At 45.2% G+C, this 20,738-nt stretch overlaps 1 protein-coding gene across 6 annotated transcripts in view; it reads left to right on the top strand.

Annotated features, from left to right (window-relative positions):
- The window catches only part of LOC311500314 (transcription factor COE3), a 68,705-nt gene that overhangs the window by 6,071 nt on the left and 41,896 nt on the right, over window positions 1-20,738 (top strand). The window lies entirely within an intron of this gene.

Below are 20,738 nucleotides of genomic sequence, written 5' to 3'. Positions count from 1 at the left end.
TCATGCTGGGAATACACCTAATTAGCTTAGGCAACTTCACATTTATTTGGCTGGCTTCCTTTCTTTGTTTATGACAGTGATGCTCACACTGTCAATAGTTGTTTTTCATTGACTGTTTCCTTCTCTCAAGTTAGCTGTGAGCTAGATGCCATTAAAGTTTTGTTTTAGAAGGGATAAACATTTTATGTCCGCTGTTTTGTTCTGCACCTTCGGGGAAGTCGCCACGCTTATATTACCTTCTTCATCGCTTCCTAAAGAGGGAGAATAAATGGCCTTCTTTCCAGCATTGACATTTTTCTCACACCACAGGTCCCGGTCGTTGTGAATATGTTTCGGTAGGTGGATGGGGCTGAGCGTGTTTATGTGCGGTGGATATAGAGGTGAGGCAGGGGGTGTAGTTTGAGCGTCGATCTCAATGTAACTCTCACCACGTAGTAGGGAGAGACAGCAATGCTAATGTTTGACTAGCCGGAATCACTGTTTGCTTAGTGGAGAATGCCTGGTATCTGACAGAGGGGACAACTCTCTTATTAGTAATCAAATAGGGCTGAGCAGTTGTTGCTGCCACTCCACTCCAGCGGCTTCTCATGCATCAGGAAGTAGGAGCTGGCTGCCCTGGGAGCCTGGATGGATTACCAGAGCTACTGCTGTCTGAAGTCAAACTCACACAGACACACATGTAGATAAACGCAGATGCACACTCAGACGAGGGCAAAAATGCAGACAGACAGACAGACAAGCACATCCTCTTGTATCTTGTTTAAGCTGCTGAATGTTTATATTCTTTATGGCAGAATCGATGCACGCACGAAACACTACAGCATAAGGTTAGAGCTTTTTGTCTGCTACCACGTGAATTTCTTAATTCATTAGTAAGGTGCATTTGTTGGTGACGGGAGCATAGCGCGGGCATTAGCATATAACTTGAGACGTCTACCTTGCCCGACTTCCGCCGCTTTCATGTTTGCTTTGTGTTGCTCTGCTGCCTTTTACTGTTTAGAGTTTCGCACGCCATTGTTCTTCAATCTGCCGGACAAAACATGTAACTTAAGTACAATAAGCAAAATGAATGCGCGGAGAATTAAAGTCAAGAAGAGGGGTGGGAAAAAAAAGAAGAGGGGGGAAAAAAGAAGCGGATGGATATTGTAAGCTCAACTGGCTCAGGGAGGGCTCGGATTTTCATTGTGACGAGCCTGAATAGGAGTAGAGTATCCCTTTCCTTGCACAATGAGCAGCTCTGTTGAAACACAAAAGCATATGTTCCTCATTAGACCCTCCCATTGTCTCCATGTCGTAACTATGAGCCCGTCAGCTCACCCTAACAGACCCACACAGGTTCCCAGTGACTGAGGGAGGCTCGCAGAGAGGGGTGCTTGTGAAAGGTTGCAGGGTTTAGCAAGAGTTACGGACATGACCTGAGCACACTGTAGGCTCCCTGCATAAGATTATTTACTGCAATTACTCGAGTGTCCCTGCCGTGCACATGGGTAAGCTTTTAGTTAAAGCTTCCATGTTTTACAGCCATTTCTGTTACATCTGTCATTTTCTCATGCACATCATTACAGGCACCTGTGCTGCGGTCGCTGCTGGCAGAAACTGATTATTTCCAATTGAGTAGAACATAGCTGAGTGACATAAACCTAGAGGAGAGGTTTGATTGTTGGATCAGGCACGTCTCATCTGTCTACAATTACAGTATGAAAACCAGCTAGCACTGCCACATTTCCTAGAGAAACAGTAGCATGGCCGAACCTTAAGAAACAGATTTGGAGTGAATCATTGATGGCGTTCGTTCTCTGTAACATTTTCCCAGATGGTAAGAGGGGAAAGCGCACACAGCTAGCTGGCATCTAGCAAGACATTAACTGGCGTTCCCATGGATCTGGCATATCCAACGGAGTTTGGGAAACTTATCATTCCAAATGTGTCCTATTTTCCTGCGGTCAAGCCAGACATCTGTTTACCCTATTTTCTCTCTGAGTTTTGATACAGATTTTCACTCGGATTTTTGAAGAGGAAGGATTCTCTTTAAAAAAAAAAAAAAAAAAAAAAAAAAGTTAGTTAGATATAGGCCCAACAGCTGTCACAAAGTTTCAGCACTGCTTGGTCTTTAAATATTTCAGCACGTACATTTGATGCCCTTGCATTATTCATACTCATTTTTTGGATGAAGAAAGACCCTATTTTTACTGCGTTTGGGTTTATGTGTGTTGCAACTCAAGTTAAAATATCTTCCTGAATAAAGAAAGAAAAAGTCTTTTAGTAGGATGAGCATGCATGCTCACCCTTTCTTCTAACACCAAATCGGAAAATACAAATTTCCAAATGCGGCTTACGTTTAATAATAGAAACTAAATGTAGCGCTACGACCGCATCACTTTGCAGACTCATATAATCATCTCTCTCTCTCTCTTTTTTTTTTTTTATAAATCCAGCACCGCTACATATGTCACATTTATAAGTTAATGGTGCTTTAAAGTAAGTGGGGGTGTAGCTTTATTTTGTCGGTAATTTGAGTCTTCAGAAATATAGTGATGAGGCACCCGATATCTGATTAGATGGCTTTCCCATTTACAGTACACATAGTGTATCACCAAACATAACTCAATTTACGATGACTCCTCTGGTCTAGTATCTGTCCTCACTCTCTTGCATATTGACTTTGTCCTCTCTTGTGTGAAAGATTAGATACATTGTTCGGGCTTACGCATGGATTTTGTAATAAGACAGCACATGTTGTTGAAAGAGGAGAGAAAATGACTCATTCTGCCTGTCCGGGTTCAAAGGTCGCGCTGTGTCTGTGACTCTGGAGCGATTTGAGCGAGCAGAATTGAGCAGGCGAGGTTGTCGCTGTGTGTTCTGCCCACGTATGAATTCTGATTTTAACGTACATTCAGTTTAACATCCTGTGTCAATTTACGCAGCCTTTCACAAATAGATTCTGGACCTGAGCTAAACATGTCAGCTCCATTTATTCCAGTGGCTATAGCGCTCCCTTTCACTTCCTGTCACAAAGGTCAAAGAGCACTGACCTTTGGAGTGCAGCCCAGCCACTGAATAATTCATGACATTGACTTGTTTTTCCCCTTATTTTTCCCCTTGTCTGTTTTTTTTTTTTTGGTCAGCACACATGGTAGTGCTGTGGGAAGCTTTTATTCATTTAGCTCATTTATAAAGGCCGCGCCGCACCTGTTCGTGTGTTAATGCAATTAAATTTTGGCCTAATGTAAATTTTGCTTAGCTTTCTGTTATGTCCCTCATTAGCGAGCCTGTATTTTCTAAATGACTTTGCGTTATCGTTCATTTGTGGAACACCTACGAGGTCATTTCCCAGAGTGCACTTGACTTGTTGTCAAGTTGTTTACCAGAAACAAAAGACCGCAGCCTTAGAACGCCTCACATGTGGTTCCCTCGGCCTTCTTAGAAACAAATCGGAAAATTTGTGCGCTCCCATCTGGTTTTTGCAAAACCGTGATTACCTCCAAAAGCTGAACAAATGCCAGTATTTATAAGGTCAGCCCTTTATGTGGAAATGTGATGTAAATGAGAATCAGCGAAAGGGGACATTAAACAAAATTAAATTCATTGTCTCCTTTAATGTCATTTACATTTTTGGCTAAGCCCTGGACTGTCAAAGAGGATTTCTAAAACCATTTTAATTGCACATCAGCATTGGAAAAGAGGGTGTGTGTTCGCCGAGCGGCTGTCTTGATAACCTGCGAAGAGAAGCCTGTTTATGAAGTACCTAAATGACATGTTTTCACTGCATCTGCAGAGGGGCAATTAAGATGGCACTCGGTAGGTAGTGTTAATCTAGCATTGTGCTCCCACCATCCATAATGAAAATGATGCAGTGGATGGGGTCACTGTTGTGATTTAGAGTTGATTGCTGCAGGTGTTCCTTGTTTTCTTAACATTATTCCACTGAGCTGCCGGGCCTGCACTGCGATGTTTTTTAAGGCTTTACTGTGAGTCATTTAAAGCTGTTAACTTGTAGAGGAAATGCTCTCTTATTACATTACACACACCTTATTATTTGTGGCTTAATAACTCCATCGCGGCGCTGTATTTATGGCTGCGTTTGGTGTAATTCATGAGGCAGATGTGGGCTTTTGACGCCCATTGAGAAATGGGAGAATAAACTGGCCACCCCTGCCTGAGTCGACGTGCTGTTTGAGTGAAGCCTGTCTCCTCGCGAGCCAAAGTGGGAAGAGCAGGAAGTGTTGAGAGCGAGAGCTGTACTTGGCAGCTCTCCTTTGGCTTGCACTTGCCGAAAAATGAAACCCAGACCCTCTCTGCAGCTCCAGAGCCAGAACCTCCTTCCCAGTGCTCCAACATCCAGGATTGGGTAATACTGTTCACTAAGCAAAACATTACCTCAAATTATTCTCGCCCTGTTTTCTATTCCCTCCTCCCTCATGTCGGTTTTATCGCAGTTTGTAAATGTCAAGACACGTACAAAGACGCACAGTATAAATGATATTTTCCAAATTATGCTCACATGTTTGGGTTCACATGAGTGGCGGCTGAATGTAACGTGGTGCCTGACGTTCCCGAGGGAGACCCACCTCACTAGGGTAGGATTCCCCAGTGGCATCAGCTAATGGCAAGACTTGACAACAGCAGAGAAGCCGGGGGTGTTGTGTTTTACTAGCGCTGAGCAGGGGTGATGACTTTAACATGTGTGCAGAGAAAGACGGAGATGTTTGTGTGGTGTGTGTGCATGCGTCTCGCGCGCGCACACACACACACTCGCATGTACGTGCGTGTGTGTGTGCGACTGCGTGTGTGCGCTGCGCTAAAGAGAAGAGGTGTGCAGTACGAAAGAGTGGCGCGGGCCAACAGAGCGACGGATTCGGCTCCAGCTTGACGGCAGTGAAAGACGAAACATGGTTCCACATGTGTTGAGAAAGAGCAGTCCATCTGTCCATGGAGACAACCCCTCCCCCCTTCACCACCCCTTCTCTTTCCCTCTTTCCCTCTCTTCCTCTTCTTCTCGTGCTCCCCCCCCACCCCCTTCCTCAGTCTTTACTCCCCTGGTTCACTGCTGACAGAAACAAGGCCAGAGCTGGGGTGATGGGATGAATGCTGGGCCAAGAGCAACACTGGACCTTGTATACACGCAGTCACACACACACACACATGCTGAAGAGGAATAAGAAAAGGTTATCAAAGATCCTTTCGGTGTTTGTTTTTATACGTTAAAGTTTGCTGTCTTCAGTTGCTCGTGCTGACTTTGTCTAATGCGGCGCTCATGTGATTTAAATCCAGCTGTGGCGCAACGCAAGTCATTTATTCTGATATTATGAAAGAAAACAATTATTCACTTTTCCCTGACACGGTGCTGCAATGAGCCAACGAGGTGAAAATGGTACATTATTGAAAATTAAATCTGGAGTAAATAAAACATGCCACTCTTTGTCAAATATTTAGCAGCTCTACTTTATAATTAAACTTCGTAGCTGTTTTGAAGACGTTGTTTGGTTTCTTAAAGCATTAATGACGCAAGAGCTTTGTCAAACAGCTCCCGATTCTGTGAATTACATTTAGGTCACTTAGACCTCTGTTATTTTTTGCCTTTTTTTTTCTCTTCTTCTCCTGAAAAAGGGTCTCCTTTCTTTCTTTTGGCATGTTCTCACTCCTATTCAATCCTTATTAGGTTTCTCCTAATTGTCAAACAAACTGTTGGGTCAACCTCAGTCGTATCTGGCCGTAAAACAGCACATTAGGCCCTGGTGAGGGATATATGTGGTATTTCATCGGAGACGGAGTAATGCTGGGGTTTTATGGTTAAGTACCAGTTCACGCCCACGCCATTTGTTTCGCATTAGAGTGGAGGTTTTGTAAATCAGATCAATATGTTCGCTGAGATGCGATTCCATGTTGGGATCTCCCGAGTCGTTCTTTCCTCAAGTATTTTTCTTAGGGGACTGCTTGTCGATGCACACTCCTCCTCTCCCCCTCCCCGCTCATCCTTGCCTTTTCCCCTACCTCTGTCAGCTCCTCCCTCCACCTCCACCTCAATCCATTTCCATTTTCTGAATGTAGCAATTTGTAGTGTGACACGAGCGAGATTAGGATGGGAAGCAGTCTGAAGATTTCATCGGACATGGTCCTGCTCCCGCTGGTGTGAGGTCACAGGACAAAGATGGGGGAATTCAGGGATAGGGTCATCAGTTACCTCGGGGAAACGAGCTGGTCTGCTGGCTGCTCTGCTGGCCCCAGGGGTGCCTGGGATGTATCGGAGGAGAAGCCCCTGAGAAAGAGCCCTGAACCAGTGTCATTTATTAAAAGTGACAAGTTATTTCTAACTATAGCTCTGTTTTTATTGTTTTACAATGCTGTCGTTTGGAACAGTGCCCCTCTGTGTAGGAATCACAAACAAGTGATGAATGAACCAGGTGTCCGGCTTTTTTAACATACACACACGTGCGCGCTCGATTGCACTTTGGCGGCGCACATGCGTTGTTAAATTATATTATGTTATTTTGTCGCTGCGCTAAATTAAAAAAAAAAAAAGTTTTAATAAAGATCGACCGTATGATAGAGTGTAATAAAAATATTTCACCATCCACCAGTTTTCTTCAGGACATTTGTTCAGTAAATTAATAACAGCTTACAGTATGAATCTCAAGCTGACCTCTGCATAATCAGAACCAGAAGTTCCACCGAACATGACCACGCTGTGGTGTGTATGCGCAGGGAGTAAAGCTTCAGCTTTCACCGTTTGAGTTTGTTAGCTTTACTCTTTACTTTTATTCTGGAGTTTCTTTACACAGAAAAACATAAAATTCACACTAATAATGGTGTATTTATTCAATGTTTGACCAGGGCTCTTCATTGAGGGTCACTGAGGTACTCTGCTCCCCCTTTTCTTTTTACTGCCTGCCCCAACTGCGTTAATGATATATGACAGAAATTTCCTTGTGCTGGTTCAGTGGCAAGAAAGGTCCTGGCTAGTCTATATCAATCCATCTGACTTATGTTCCCATGTCTTGAATTACCGCTTGATGGAAACCTGCTGCGGGCTTCTCTTGCCAATTGAAATCAGATCTCCTCCACAGCCTGGTGTGATATTGATCCATATTCAACACCCAGGCTGCGGATCGATCAGTATTGATTTACAATAAAAAACACTCCTCTGCTTGTTCAGCACCGCGATCGATACTTTAAAGCAAAGGGGAAAAAAATTTAAAAAGAAGAAAAACAGGACTGTGCTTTTTACCATGCAGTGACCAGCTGGAATATATAAAAATGAGAGGAGATGTTTCATTTCATTACAGGAGTATGAATTTAAGTGACCAAACCTTGACCACTCCAGCAACCAGCGACCACGTCGGCGGTGAACAATGATCCCCTCCCGCCATGTGAGACAAACCAATAAAAATGGTTTAACAGGATGACACTTCTATAAGGACTCATTTATTGAAGGAGGTGTGTCTGTTTCTGAATTAGTGGCACATCTGCACTGCAGTTGGGAGTGCTAAAACTGTCATATCAAATCTATCAGAAAATTGAAATGGAATGCTAAAAGTGGAGGATCACTTTAGCTTGATTTCGGCGTGTTAACACGATGACATGATTTCCTGTGGTTTTGATATTAATTCGCGTCTCGTTCTCTATCCCACCCGCGCGCGCGCACACACGCCGGGCCCCTGCCTTCCCACCCACACGGTCATCATTAGGGCCCGGTACAATGCCGAACACATTGGAACGGACTAAGACGACCTATTGAGCTCCATCCAGATCCACTTTCCTCCCTGTCACATCTTAGTCCTAATCTCTCGGACTTCCTCTCCTCTGCCAAATAACTGTTCCCATCCAGCAGGTCCCAGCAATTGCCTGGCCTGCCAACATCTGAAAGTTATTATCCCCAATCTCTGACATCCAGGAGTTTACAGTTATATAATGATGGGGAAAACCACATGTCCCCAGAGGCAGAGAACATTTTTGAGATGCCTCCCCATCTGTTTTGGGGGAGCTGCCCATTTTGGGCCAAACTCAGAATGGCAGGCAGGCAGATATTTTTTGTAATCTTTTATTTTCGACCACTGTAACAGGCCAGTCTGGGAGTCATTATATGGGGTGATAAAGCAAATCCAATTGGGTCAGGTTCCCCTGCACACAGCGCTGGTGGCACCAGCTCTCCCTGCCTCACTGCTCGTCCCTGACTGTGTAAGTGGTGGTTGTTTGTTTGTCCTGGAGAGCCTGGGCTGGGGGACTAATGCAAGCCCGGGGGCCAGCCAGGTCGGAGGCGACGGTAAACCCGAGCTGCCTGGTGCAGCAGTGCTCCCTCGCTGCTGGCTCGGCCTTGTTTGGACTGCAGCTCCGGTTTGCTTTCTTAGAGGGAAGCTGAGACTCCGTAATCATTGAGCCTTTCGCTCGGGTGGGGAGCACAGCCGAGACCAGAGGGAGTGATGACATAGGTCCGCAGAGGCCTGGCCCGGTCCACCCCTGCTGCTCTTAGCGTATTTATTTTCTCTTCTCATTGTATGGTTTAAGTCACACCATATTAAGTTCGGACCTTATGCACGTGCATAGGCACTCAGATGTGATGAGGTGCACGGCCTAAAGCTGTAGGCTTTGTTTTTACTAATAATGCAAGGGATTAGTGACTTGCTGACCTCAGTGTAATCTTTATTAGTCTGTTAACCATACACTTTGGTTATGAAGCGGCTCTACCTGACATGTGAGCGTTTAAACAGACACGCAGTTCAGCTTAATGGGAAACTAACAAAATAGCATGCTTCTGTTAAATCAATAAGTAAGATGCTATTTTATGGTATAGTTAAATGTATTCTTCTGCTAAATCGCTCCAAAATCGTACAGATTTAGATCATTTAAGACCTACATCTTACCCCCTGGGCACTCCTCAAAAATGTTTTATTCAACATCCGCTCTGTTCTGTTTTGTTACGTTATTGAAATAGGTTGTCGATTCGAATAGAGTCAACCTGGTGGGCCAATCTCACTGTAGCCAGTGGAGAGTGAAAGCCATCTCTGCAGCATAGCCTCACCAGAACACACACAGAGATTGAACGAGGGGGGCAGTGAGAGTGAGAGTGCGTTCTCCAGATGGAGATCCCAGATATGGGGGAAAATGTCCGGGCCATTTTCCAGGCTTTCCATAATGGGAATCTACCCCTTGCTTGCTTATTAAGTTGTGCACACAAGGAGGACTGAAGAGAGAGATGGAGAGGAAAGGAGATAAGGGCAGGCGAGGCGAGAGATGGACAACCTGCGTGGCGTCACCTCTCTGTTGTAAGTGTCAAGCAGACCCTGTCGGAGAAATCACAGGTCATGTGGATAGATGATTGTCAAAAGCTCCGCAGCGATATAAGGGTTTTCCTTTTTTTCTTTGAGCCGCGGAGGCGCATGATAAGATTTGTTTTTGTTTTCCGTCGGAGAGGGAGAAAGTATGACGTTCGGGTCAGGAAGGTCGGCTCTGGGGGTCAAAGGGTCACAGCCTTTTCGGTACCTGAGTAACCTCACATGGCTAAGCCATTTCTCAGGCTCCCTGAAATGATGGTGGGGTGCGGAGAGGAGGGGGTAGGTTGAAGGGGTGGGTAGGAGAGTGATCTATCAGCGGCAGCAGGAGACATGCAGACAGCATGGCAGCTACTGCAGCTAAACAGAGTGAGACAGATAGGCAGAAGTCTCTCATACGTAACACCAGGAGCTTTAAGAAGACAGCGCTGAGTGTTATGGATGCTTGACATTGACCCTTTATCCAGAGATGGTGAATTTATCAAGGTTGTTGTACAATGGTGTATTTGTTTGTAAATTATTTAGTTCACTGGGTGAAATGCTACTTTCCTCACATAACACTTGCCACTTTTGTGAGATAAGAGCAATCTTTTTCTATTCTCACTTTTGTGCTTCTTGTCAGCTGTTTTCTACAAGGCATAGAATTTAGGTGATCATATTTTGAACACTGTCAGTTCTATCAAGTCAAATCTACTTTATAAAGAGAAGAGCGGGAAAAAAAAAAGCTCTGAAGCTTACATTTTTCTCCAAGAGAAATATTTGTGTACAGATAGGCCTGTCATTCTGTGAAACAACATTCATGATTCTTTTATTGGTGCACAGCCATCACCCCCTCTCTTCCTCTGTGGAAAAAAGGGCTAGTCTACAAAGTGGCTTTTTGTCGTTTGAGAGAAGTAAACTTCATCAGGTCGACGGCGAGGTGTGCTTCACATGTCGCTCAGTCGAGCTCCCTCCTAATGAAATGCTGCATACAGATTTCTGCCTGCGGGCTCAGGGGGATAAGACCGTGGTAACAGAATGAAACAAACCCCTTCCCATTCCCTTCACTCACACGCACACGCGCGCACACAAAAACATCACGCACAAACACACGTTCGCACAGCCGCACACTCTTGCTGGAGAGCATCCATGTGAGGAGATCCAAATCTGCAATTTATTCAAATATTGATATTTCTACTTGTCAGGAGAAAGGTGCCTTGAAATTTCCTCTGAGTACTCCTGTCAAAAAAATAGCAGGAAATATGTCAGATAATTCATAAATGGAGTTCAGCGCTGCAAAGTCAGTTGGGAACAGCAAAAAATATATATGCTTGTCAATGAAGAATAGGAGCAATATTACAGAGCCTGCTGCTCATTCTTCCATCATGTCAAGCAAACAGCTTTTGCAGGCCCATAAGTGCATGTTTCACAGCCTGTGTGTGTTTGTGCATATGCGTGTGTATTTGTATATGTCCCAGTGTATGTACATGTGTATGTATATTTATGCATGTGGATGTGTGTGTGCTTTGGCTGTGTTGTGACTCCTACTTAGATGTGTTTGTTATCTTTTTCCATCAAGACACCCCATTTCCCGTCCTGAAGCAGCCAATGGGAACGTGTCCTTTTTCGCAGAGGTCCGTAACCGGACGCTGGCCTCCATGTGGTTTGAATTAGGGCCCCCGAAACTGTGAAGGACGCCTCGAATGACGTGAGGCACTTGCAGACCAAATTCCATTCTGCTGAATGGTGGAGAAAAGAACTCGGCGGAATCCTCCGAGATTTTTTGGCCCAGGCCCGCCAGCGATTAAAACAGGGCGGAAACCAATAACTCAATGAATCATGGGGCAACGTCCCATGAAATCTTTCACTGCTCTGTCACACCCTCATGCAAACCCAAATCAGCTTGAGCTCTGCCGATTAGTCTTTTTCCCAAAGTTAAAAAAAAACAAAACGAAATAAGACAAAAGTCTTTTCACCCGTTTGTTGAGCAGAACTTTCAGCACGTGAAACAGAAATGGCGCTCTCTCTCTCTCTCTCTCTCTCTCTCTCTCGCTCCCTTGCTTCCTCTTTCTGCCACTTCCCTCCATTTTGACAAAGTGTCGGCTTCCTGATGATGCATCGCTTGACCATATTGTGCCAAGGCAAGACAGAATAGGCCTCCACATATCTACTGCGGTCATGTGATGCCATAGTTCATAGCAGTTGATGAGATGCAGTTTGGCACAGCTTGGGACCCATCTGGGAGATGCAGATACGCAGACATGAGAAGTATTTTACAGCAATGCATCTGCGCGCTTGAAGAGCTATTTAGCATATGCTGCCATACAAGAGAATTTGCTTTGCTGTTGCCAGCTGCAGATTAGTCTTCATTTCTGAAAAATCCGACAGAACAGCTGATCCGCAGTCAAAAGGCAGCACTGACCGAAACAAGTAGTAATAGTAATGCGTCGCGTTATTTAATATTTTAGTCGACTACGTCTGCATTATATTGACTGATTTTGTTAAAATCGTACAGGACAAACAAAACGTATTTGCAGCTTTTCTTGTTTCAAAAATAACAATGTCAAGCAGAGCAGTAATGCAGCTGCCAGCCCTGGTCGTTTTGTTTCTGTTAGCTCTAGGAGAAGTCAAAGCCCATGCTGCTGCTCTAACTCAAGTGGCTGATATGTTAGGCCATCTAGGACATGGCAGGCGGTTGACAGTCCATGCAGCCTGTCTACCCACAGGACATCTCCACACAGTGTGTCCACAGCGGGGCCAGCGCTGTCATCTGGGCCCACTATGGACCACTGCTCTGCTGACAGTGAGAGGGTAAACGTTTACCACCTCAATCCCCCATTAACTCGGTGAAGGCACTTCGATCCTCTGTGAAAATAATGATATTGATTGGAGCTTGGCTCTACAAACGAAACGGTTGCAACTAAAAGAGGGATGGGCCCTTGCATTAGAATATGGGATTTTCGAGGATAAAAGAGTGTTTGGATCTTGTTATATTTTTCCTCCTCTCCATCTCCCTCTAGCTTTCCCCCACCTCCTTGTCTCCTCTTTTTCTGCATTTTTATGTGGGTGCATGTAGTGTGAGAGCTCGCGCGTCTCCTAAGATTACCCTCCGCTATCCCCGCAATCAAACAACAAATGACAACATCATTGCTCAGGCCTTTCAAAATGCGACACAAAAAAGTGTGTTGTAGCTACATTAACTTGCAACAACCCCCTAATAGACCCTTGTGGGTTTTGTATCTCTCCCCCTTCGCTCTCCTCTCTTCTCTCTGCTAGGCTGTCACATATCCACCCCCCTCACAGTGCGAGCCTCCGAGCCTCGGTGGAGATCAGGAGCTCCCTGTCGGAGGTGCTTTGTCACGTAGCCCAGGGAGCGTGGAACTCACCCAGAGCTGTTGAACAAACACAAGCACAGGGGCTGTCAATAGCAGCTCCGCAAACTAATTGCCTGTCAAATGAACCACCCTCGTTAAGCTGCCCTCACACACACACGCACACACGCACACACGCTCACTCACGCACACACGTGCATGGTGACATTCGCTCACACACCCATGCGCACCCACCCACACACAGAGCCGATCTGATTCAAAGAGTAGTGATACCTTGTTAGAAGAAAAGACACACGAGTGGCACTTCTCTGTTTGCCGTCTTGTTTCTGCAATCGTTACCGGCGTGTGTAGTGCAGTCACCGTGAGATTGCCTTTTTGTTATTATTAAGCGGAACATAGCATTGTATAGCATAGCTGATGTAATCCAAGCACATCCCATACACCCCGACACTGTATCAGCTGGTGTAATATTTCAGTTTTTTAAAACCACTCATTAGATGGTAGCAGAGCTCCATACGCCAAATGTTATTGTTTTTGTGTTTGTTTTGCTTTTTTTTTTTTTTTTTTTTTCTGTAGTCATTAGGCGGTAGCAGTGGAGTGCCCAGCGCCTTGTCTGGGTGCCTGTAACAGTGCTGTCGGATTGACACAGCTGGGGAGAGCAGCTTGAGGCTGCACGCTCAGGAATACACAGGGGTGTTCAAAGCCCCTCTCTGAATCCTGATCAGAGCGCTGCCCCGGCCAACTGATGGCCTATTAAATATACATGCGCAGAGGTCAGAGCTGGAGGTCCCGGCTTCCTCCCAGCCATGTGCACTTAAGCGGAAGGGCTGGGCAACAATAAAACCTCCTCTCTCTCCAGCGAGCTCTCCCCTGACACCCTCACCTCCAGTGTGTACGTCAAGTACAGTGCTCACCTAGCGCTATATTACAACTGCCTTTGTGAAAAGGCCAAATGATGCATTTTTTACATGGTTATTATATATTTATATTCAATAACACCAAGGACCACTCTTGTGTCTGTCTGTCTCGCGTTAGTTTTTCCATTGTCACCGATAAATAGCCTTGCTCGACACAAGCGTGCACGGAGTTTGGAGTCCGTATCCAGGGTCTTTATAGTTTACCAGATTGAGACAAGGAGGTAGGAGGAAGAGCCCCATAATGGCTAGTCATGATTAACATATTCAGAGTGACACTCTCTCTGTGTTCGTTCGTTAAGCCCGGTCTGTCTGACTAATGAAGTGGAGCGGCAGTTTATCAATTAATCCAGCACTGAGCCGTTTGTGCTGGGGATAATACTGGCGCTGGGTGTCACGGTGATCCATTTTGGTGCCCTTTAACCCCGGAGAGTGTCCAGCAAGAGCGGGACTGTGTGACAATGACAGCGAGACACACAAGTCCACGAGTGGAGATCCACTAAACAGGATTTGTGCCTGCTGTTCGTCAGCAAAGTGCAGAGAAAAGGGTGCGGATTGATTGGGTAATAGGATCATGAAAGAAGACCTCTACAAACTAACATTGGGGGTTTTCGGCATTCTCAGACTTCGCATAGATCATAGCAAACAACTTAGTGCTGTCTCTATTAAAACAAGCCCTCCCCTGCCATTATCTTTCCCCCCACTGCTCCTTCCTCCATTTCACATTGTTTGTGTTCATTAAGACATGGGCGACCTGCCTTATCCACACATCAGACCTAGCTCTCAAGAGTAATTGCGATGGTCTCGCAGAGGATAATGTGGTTTAAACTCAGTATAGCCTGTCTATTAGGAGAGACATGATGGCAACCACAAATAATAAAGAACTATTTATTCCTCTCTCTGTGACGCTAACTAGGTAACATATCAAGGCAGCCGCGCTAAGGGTCTCTCTTACTGTCAGAAATGGCACCCTTCATCCATTCCCAATGGCCCTTGCCTCGACATCTCTGCTCTTCATTTTCTACATGAGCTCGGTCATAAATGCACACACACCTCATATATATTTGATAGTTAATATTTATCCTCGCTAGGGAAGTGCACTTTACATGTGGTAACATACGATTACCTGCAATTCTTATAGCAAAGAAACAAAATCGATATGGATATATAATTCATGACGGAGGGGCTATCAGTTTTTATGGCTCTCTATCCAGGCTCATTAAAGTTTTATCGTAATTGACTGCAAGCAAGAGTTTTTAAGGCATGTTTCTCCCTCACTTTCTACCTTTAATAATTAAGTAAAGTTTAATTGGTTGTATTTTGAAGCACCTAGTGGATGATAGGAGTCTCCCAAATTCAGAACCATGAATTATGGAGTGATATGTTATGCATTAACCTGTCAGTTTGTTCATTTGTTAAAGCAGAAAAGTATGGTCCCAACCCCCCAAATCACATCCGCAAATCGAATAACTGGCCGGGGCCCTTCAAAAAATTCCCTTTCATGTCTTTCATTGCCGTGTTAATGTAGTGACATGACGCTGTCACTCAGAATGCTCCCATCAACCGCCAGCCCCGAATCGACTCCCCTGATTGGTGGTCAACTTGTTCCCTTGAAGGGAGATTGACAGACGGAAAATTGCACTCTCAGATTTCACCCTTCATTCGTTGCAGTTGTTCTTCCACTCGTCAACTCTCCGCCATGCCTGAGACAGACAGAGGCTTTATCCATTAGCTGCTGGCTTGGCGGGTGGGTGGGCAGATTGAGGCGGGATGGAGGAGGAGATGGGGGTAGGAAGACAATCCTACATTTGAGCACTCTGAGGGAAAATCAATCATGTCATCATAAGTGAGAAGTATGGATGAATTTCATCAGCTGGTTCCTGTCCTGTTCACGCCGCTGGCTTTCTGACTGGCCTGTCCCTCTGATTGGCTTTCTCGATGACCCTTAAATCCGAGAAGGGAGAAGATTTTGAAAACACTTTAATAAGAGAAATCGGACAGCAGTTTCAGGGTTACAGTTTCCCACTTTGCCTGCTGCTACACTGTGGGAAACCTCCAGTGGTTTCTCTTGACAAAGTGGTAATAGATTTACCATATGATTGTGTGCCAAACCAGCATTAGGCAGTTGTGTAAGAAAATGTTTCTCAACTATTTTCCGTCCGCAGCAGATATGATGAAGTGTTATAAAGGGCACCATCACTCTGCCACTGGAAATTTATCTTACAATTTCCCCCATCATCTCACAAGGTCACCGATGAGCACTAAAAGCATCATAGGTAAAGGGTGTGAAGCAATCAAAAGTGGATGAAAATGAAGACATGGGAATCACAGATGAGAAATTGACAGCCGTTTACAGCCTTGTTGTTGATGTGAGTGACAGAGTGAGGGAGAAAGTGAGAGGGAAGGAGTGAGCAGGAGAAGGGGGGAAAGGCAGAGTTAAAGTGGTGATAAATTTAATGGAAAAATCAAATACAAAACAAATTCATTCTCCTAAACTTGATGCTCCACTCGTTCTTTTCTTGGCCCGTGCTAAGCCTTAGAATAAACTGTCACTCCTTATCGATCGCATCTGAATTGTTACCGAGATTTCTGAAAAGTAGTCTTGACACACACCCCGCGAATAGTAATCTTGGGAGATGAGAACATCCCGACTGAACAGCTAACACCCCTGACTTAAAATAAAAGAGGCTTTTCTTTTCTCCCTTTTTTCAAATCCATGTAATACACTTTGGTGAATTACAAATTCAGTGATAAATATGTTCCCGTGAAAGATGTGCCCCCGTTGGATTTTATTGTCTAACTGTTAATGCAAGGGGGGCTTAGTATTTTGTCCTGGGGAATGTTTATGAACAGCAACTGAGCATGAAATGTTTCTACACAATTTGTTTGCCATTTGTGATGGAGATGACATGATGAAAAAATCAATTCACTTCACATTTGATTTCCAGCGAGCGGTTAAATGACTGCTGTCGACGGCACCCACTGAAATTCATGTATCGTGGTATGGTTCGTTATATTCTGATGGTGTATTAATTATGGCTATAGATGGAGAGCTCTGCTGTGAGCGGTAGCCTAGCTGCTGTGTGCCAGGGGGAGCTAGCCCGAGGAGGAAAGCTCGGCTTGTATCCACTCATCCCTCAGCTGACAGGCCTGCTCCAGGAGAAAAGGATTTCTCTGGATTGAGTGCCATTTTCTCTTCTTTAACAAGGAAATTAGTGTGTAAAGGAGATCTGTCAGGATAAAGTGCAGCTTGACTGCTGCCGCCCTCCCCTCCTCTCTGTCTTTCTTTCCCGCCCTTCTTTCTCTTCCCCATCCTGTAACTCGCTCTCGACCTGTCTCTCTCTCTCGCTTTCCCTCCCTCTATCTGCCCCTCTCCTTCCCTTTCTCTTCCTTTTTTCGTCTCCCCCACTCAATGGCTCCCTCAGGGGATCTTCCTTGAGCATTAGCAGAACACATCCAATGTCCCAGCTACATGATTTCATGATATGATTTGTACCGGGGATTTGCAATAATCCGCAAATAAAGTTGAAAGTGAATGACTCTCAATAAGAGACGCAGACAAGCAAAACCAAACCCTTTAAGATTTTCTTTATCTTTAATGGCATGAAAAATGAATTTGTTTTGCATTAGATCACAACAATTTAGCTATGGCCTGAGTATGTTGTTTTGTCTTTGGCTTTTATGATCATGATTAATTCCTGCACAGGAACCTCGGTGATATACATAATGCATCATTCGCTCATTTAAATGTTCAGTTCCTCCGCAGTTGCAGAGAGCCTGGTAGCTCATTACACATTACCCATGTGTGCCTGGGAGTTGGAGTATGCCAGCCTCTCACTTGTAGTCAAAAATAGGGTATCTGGTGCTTTAGCAGCATGTCATTGATGATGTGATTAAACTCAGGTGTCGTCTCCAACACATCAGCTTCATTCACCTCATGTTAGTCCCTTTAGTTTTGCCTCGGCATTAGCGAGAACTAACTTTTTACCTGGAGTAGATGGACAGCGATGAGCCCCACTGGCACATTTTAATAAGTCTGCTTCAAAGGTGTAGGTTGAGAGAGAAAAAAAAAAAAAATCAAAACATCCTGGGTTAATTTGAAATGTACTCTGCATCTGTGATGGGAAACAGCCTCACAGGTAAGTAAGGGAGACAATTAGGGAATATCCGTAAGTGCAGGAGCTGCATACTAAAAAACGCAAATCACTATTTCCCCATCTGGCCCCTACTGTGCCGAGAACTGCAGCTGAGGTCCGATTTCACCCGTCAATCACGGCCGCCTCGCTGTGGGGTGTGTGTCCTGGTGAGAGAGCCTACCCCCAAGTCATTAGCACACACAGTCAAACTGTACTGAGAACTGCCCTGCATCGCTCTGCTCTGCACCACGGTTTAAATATCCCCAGCCTGTGACAGGATCAGTTTAGCGATCTGTAGGATTGATCTCCTCTTTAAAGTTTTGCCTGAGGCGACTCTAATTGGGAACGAGGCTGCCTCCCACTCCTCTCACTCCCTTAACTGTCAGTCTTGGCTTTGTTTACTGAGGACATGCCCAAACCTATTTACTCAATAATGAGGAGACGTGGTGGGGATGCTGCTGATCACATTGAGGCCCCCTGCGGGACTTCTGCATGCTGGGAAGGGCGGGAACATCAGTTTAGACTTTTTGAGCTGCTAAAAGTTAGCCTACGCCGTCACTATAATGTGGTGTAGTGGATATTTTTCCTCCTTGTTTTCTCGTCTGGCTCTCATTCCTTGATTTGCAGAGCACTTGTCCTACCTCTGGGAATTTATTGTTTTTTCTCTGTCACACTGTGCAGTTAGCTAAAATAGAACGGCATTTAAAAGACAGAGCACATAAGTAGGGCCCCCCTCCCCGTATGTTTTATACCATCTAGAAAGAATTAAGGCAGACCAAAAGCCCACTCCATGTTTGAGGTATCGCCAGTGGAGTGGACTATTCATGATTTGAGTGCCTTGGCCTATTGGGGCATTTCCTCGTTTCTTCTACAGAATTCCTTAGATTCTCACTCTCATTTAGGTTGTTTTCATTTGCACGGAACGACAAAGCCTTTGGTGTGCATGGCGAGGCTATAGAGTCCATTGATGCCCATTGGGCTTATGAATGATGAAGTGGAGAAGCTGCCGCTATCAGAGGGACACAACACTGCTCTTAATAGAAAAGCATTTAGAAAGGCAGCAAGGAGGAGGAGGTGGTGCTGGGGGCTTTCTGACACTCGACTGATAAGAGGCAGCTCTTCAGAGGTGGTAGTGTGTACAATGAAACACGCTGATGGGGATACAATGACACACATGTTGCGTCTGACAGCCGCATGATTTAGATGTGGAGTAAAAAAAAAAAAAAACCTGGACCACACAACAGAGCGAGTTTCATGACGCGGTGCCCTCGCCGCACAATTTTCTCGCGAGTCTGCCCGTGCATGTTTCTACTTATTGGTTTGATTTGAGAGAAAACGCATTGTCATTACTCATATCCGGCCCTGACAGATTGAAGGGGGACAGAGAAAAGGGAGAGAGAGAGAGGGGAGTTAGCAGTGTAGTGGCACGGGAGTGAAAGAGAGATATGCAGAAAGGGAGAGCTGTCAGTTTGAGGAATGAGCCTGATAAGAGGAAGGGACTCGGCAGATGGGCAGAAGAAACCGGCAGCACACTTCTCAATTAAACATGTAAATACCAAACGCAGGCAGCGATGGAAAGGGAGAGGAAGTTAAATAAACACAGCGCCATGCTGTGATTACATGCTCAATACACCGCCACCTTTGTCTCTTTTTCAGTTCCTGCAACTCCAAGGAACTCTTTAATCCAGCTAAACTTCTGCTTTAGCATGTTCTATATTTCCTTTTGTTTTTTTTTATTACCCCCCGTGGCTAAATTGATTCACGCAGAGTCCGATTCTTTGGGAAGTTGCACACCCACCAGGAAATCTTGATATAGATCTAATTGAGCTATTCATCCATTCACTTTGTCCTTTGTTGTAATTTCTCTATTATAATATTTTTCTAATAATCGTTGTCCATCATTTTTACGTACATGCCTCCGCCTTCCTCTAGCCCACGTGCACCCTGCTGTGAACTACAGGGAGTATCTTAAATACTTCTGTAGGCAGTGTCCCTGACATTAATAACAATGAGCTTGGCATAACCACAGCACATTCTTTGGGTAGATTCACAGTTTGACATTCAGCCCAGATGCTATCGCGGAGCCGCTGCGTTTAAGACCGCAGAGAAGACAGACATCTGTCACTTGTTACCTTTGAAGTGAATAAGAGAGGGATGCAGAAAAACACAGTGGACAAAAGGCCATTCTGACCACAGACCCTCAGTGTTTACAAACGGAAAGAGAGAGTGACAGGAGAAACTCAAGATGAATGGATCACTGCTGTTGATCTCTCCTCCTCATTCCATGTGCTAAGTTATTCCGTGGCTGCTACCCCAGTGGGGGGTGGAGGGAAACAGGAAGTTGAGAGAGGCAGGCAGAGGCAGACAGAATGCCTCAAGGACTCTAAAGGAGCATAGCACTGCAGCCTGCATGGGAAAAAAAAAAAAACTCCCTAACAACTTACTGTACACTTCTCTAACCCGAGGTACCAAACATTACAAATGTGAACATAATCCATATTTTAATGAGTAGATGATGCTATATTAAGGCAATATTTGCAATGGTGTTGATTTGCCGTGTTGAAATAACGTCATCTATTGCATTAGCCGCTATTTGTCCAGATTAAAAATCGACGTGTAAAGAAACGTATTTTTGTACAATTATTAGAACAATGGCCGTATTCATTTATCTTCTGTCATGTCTCCTTAGACCTGTTTCTATTTCAGGTTGCACGTCAAGTGAGAGCAGCTATATCTGGCTGGCAATTAAGCTGGTCCTGCCTCCCCTTGATGCTTGATTAGTCCGATTGATGGAGGAGGCCATATGTGGCGGTGTCAAAACTTGGCAGCCAGTCTCCATCCTCTCAAATGAGAGGCAGGCAATAAAGAGGCAGGCTGCCCAGAGTGGGTGCACGTATGTGAGGCCTGCAGCGCCACGATTTGGGCCCCCTGATATGTCGCATTTTCTCTGGGGGTCTTCGGGGGCACTGACCACTCCAGCCAAGTTCTCGTCAGGGCAGAGGTGGCCACTGGCTAGGCGTGTCACTGTACTGAGCCCTCTGGGGCACAGGCTCCAGGCAAGGCGTGGGGGTGTGTGTGTGCGTGGGGGGAGTGGAGTGGTAGATGGGGGGT

This window comes from Chelon labrosus (genome assembly GCF_963514085.1).
Source record: "Chelon labrosus genome assembly, chromosome: 15".
Lineage (NCBI taxonomy): Eukaryota > Metazoa > Chordata > Actinopteri > Mugiliformes > Mugilidae > Chelon > Chelon labrosus.
This window is presented reverse-complemented; position numbering and strand designations above follow the sequence as displayed.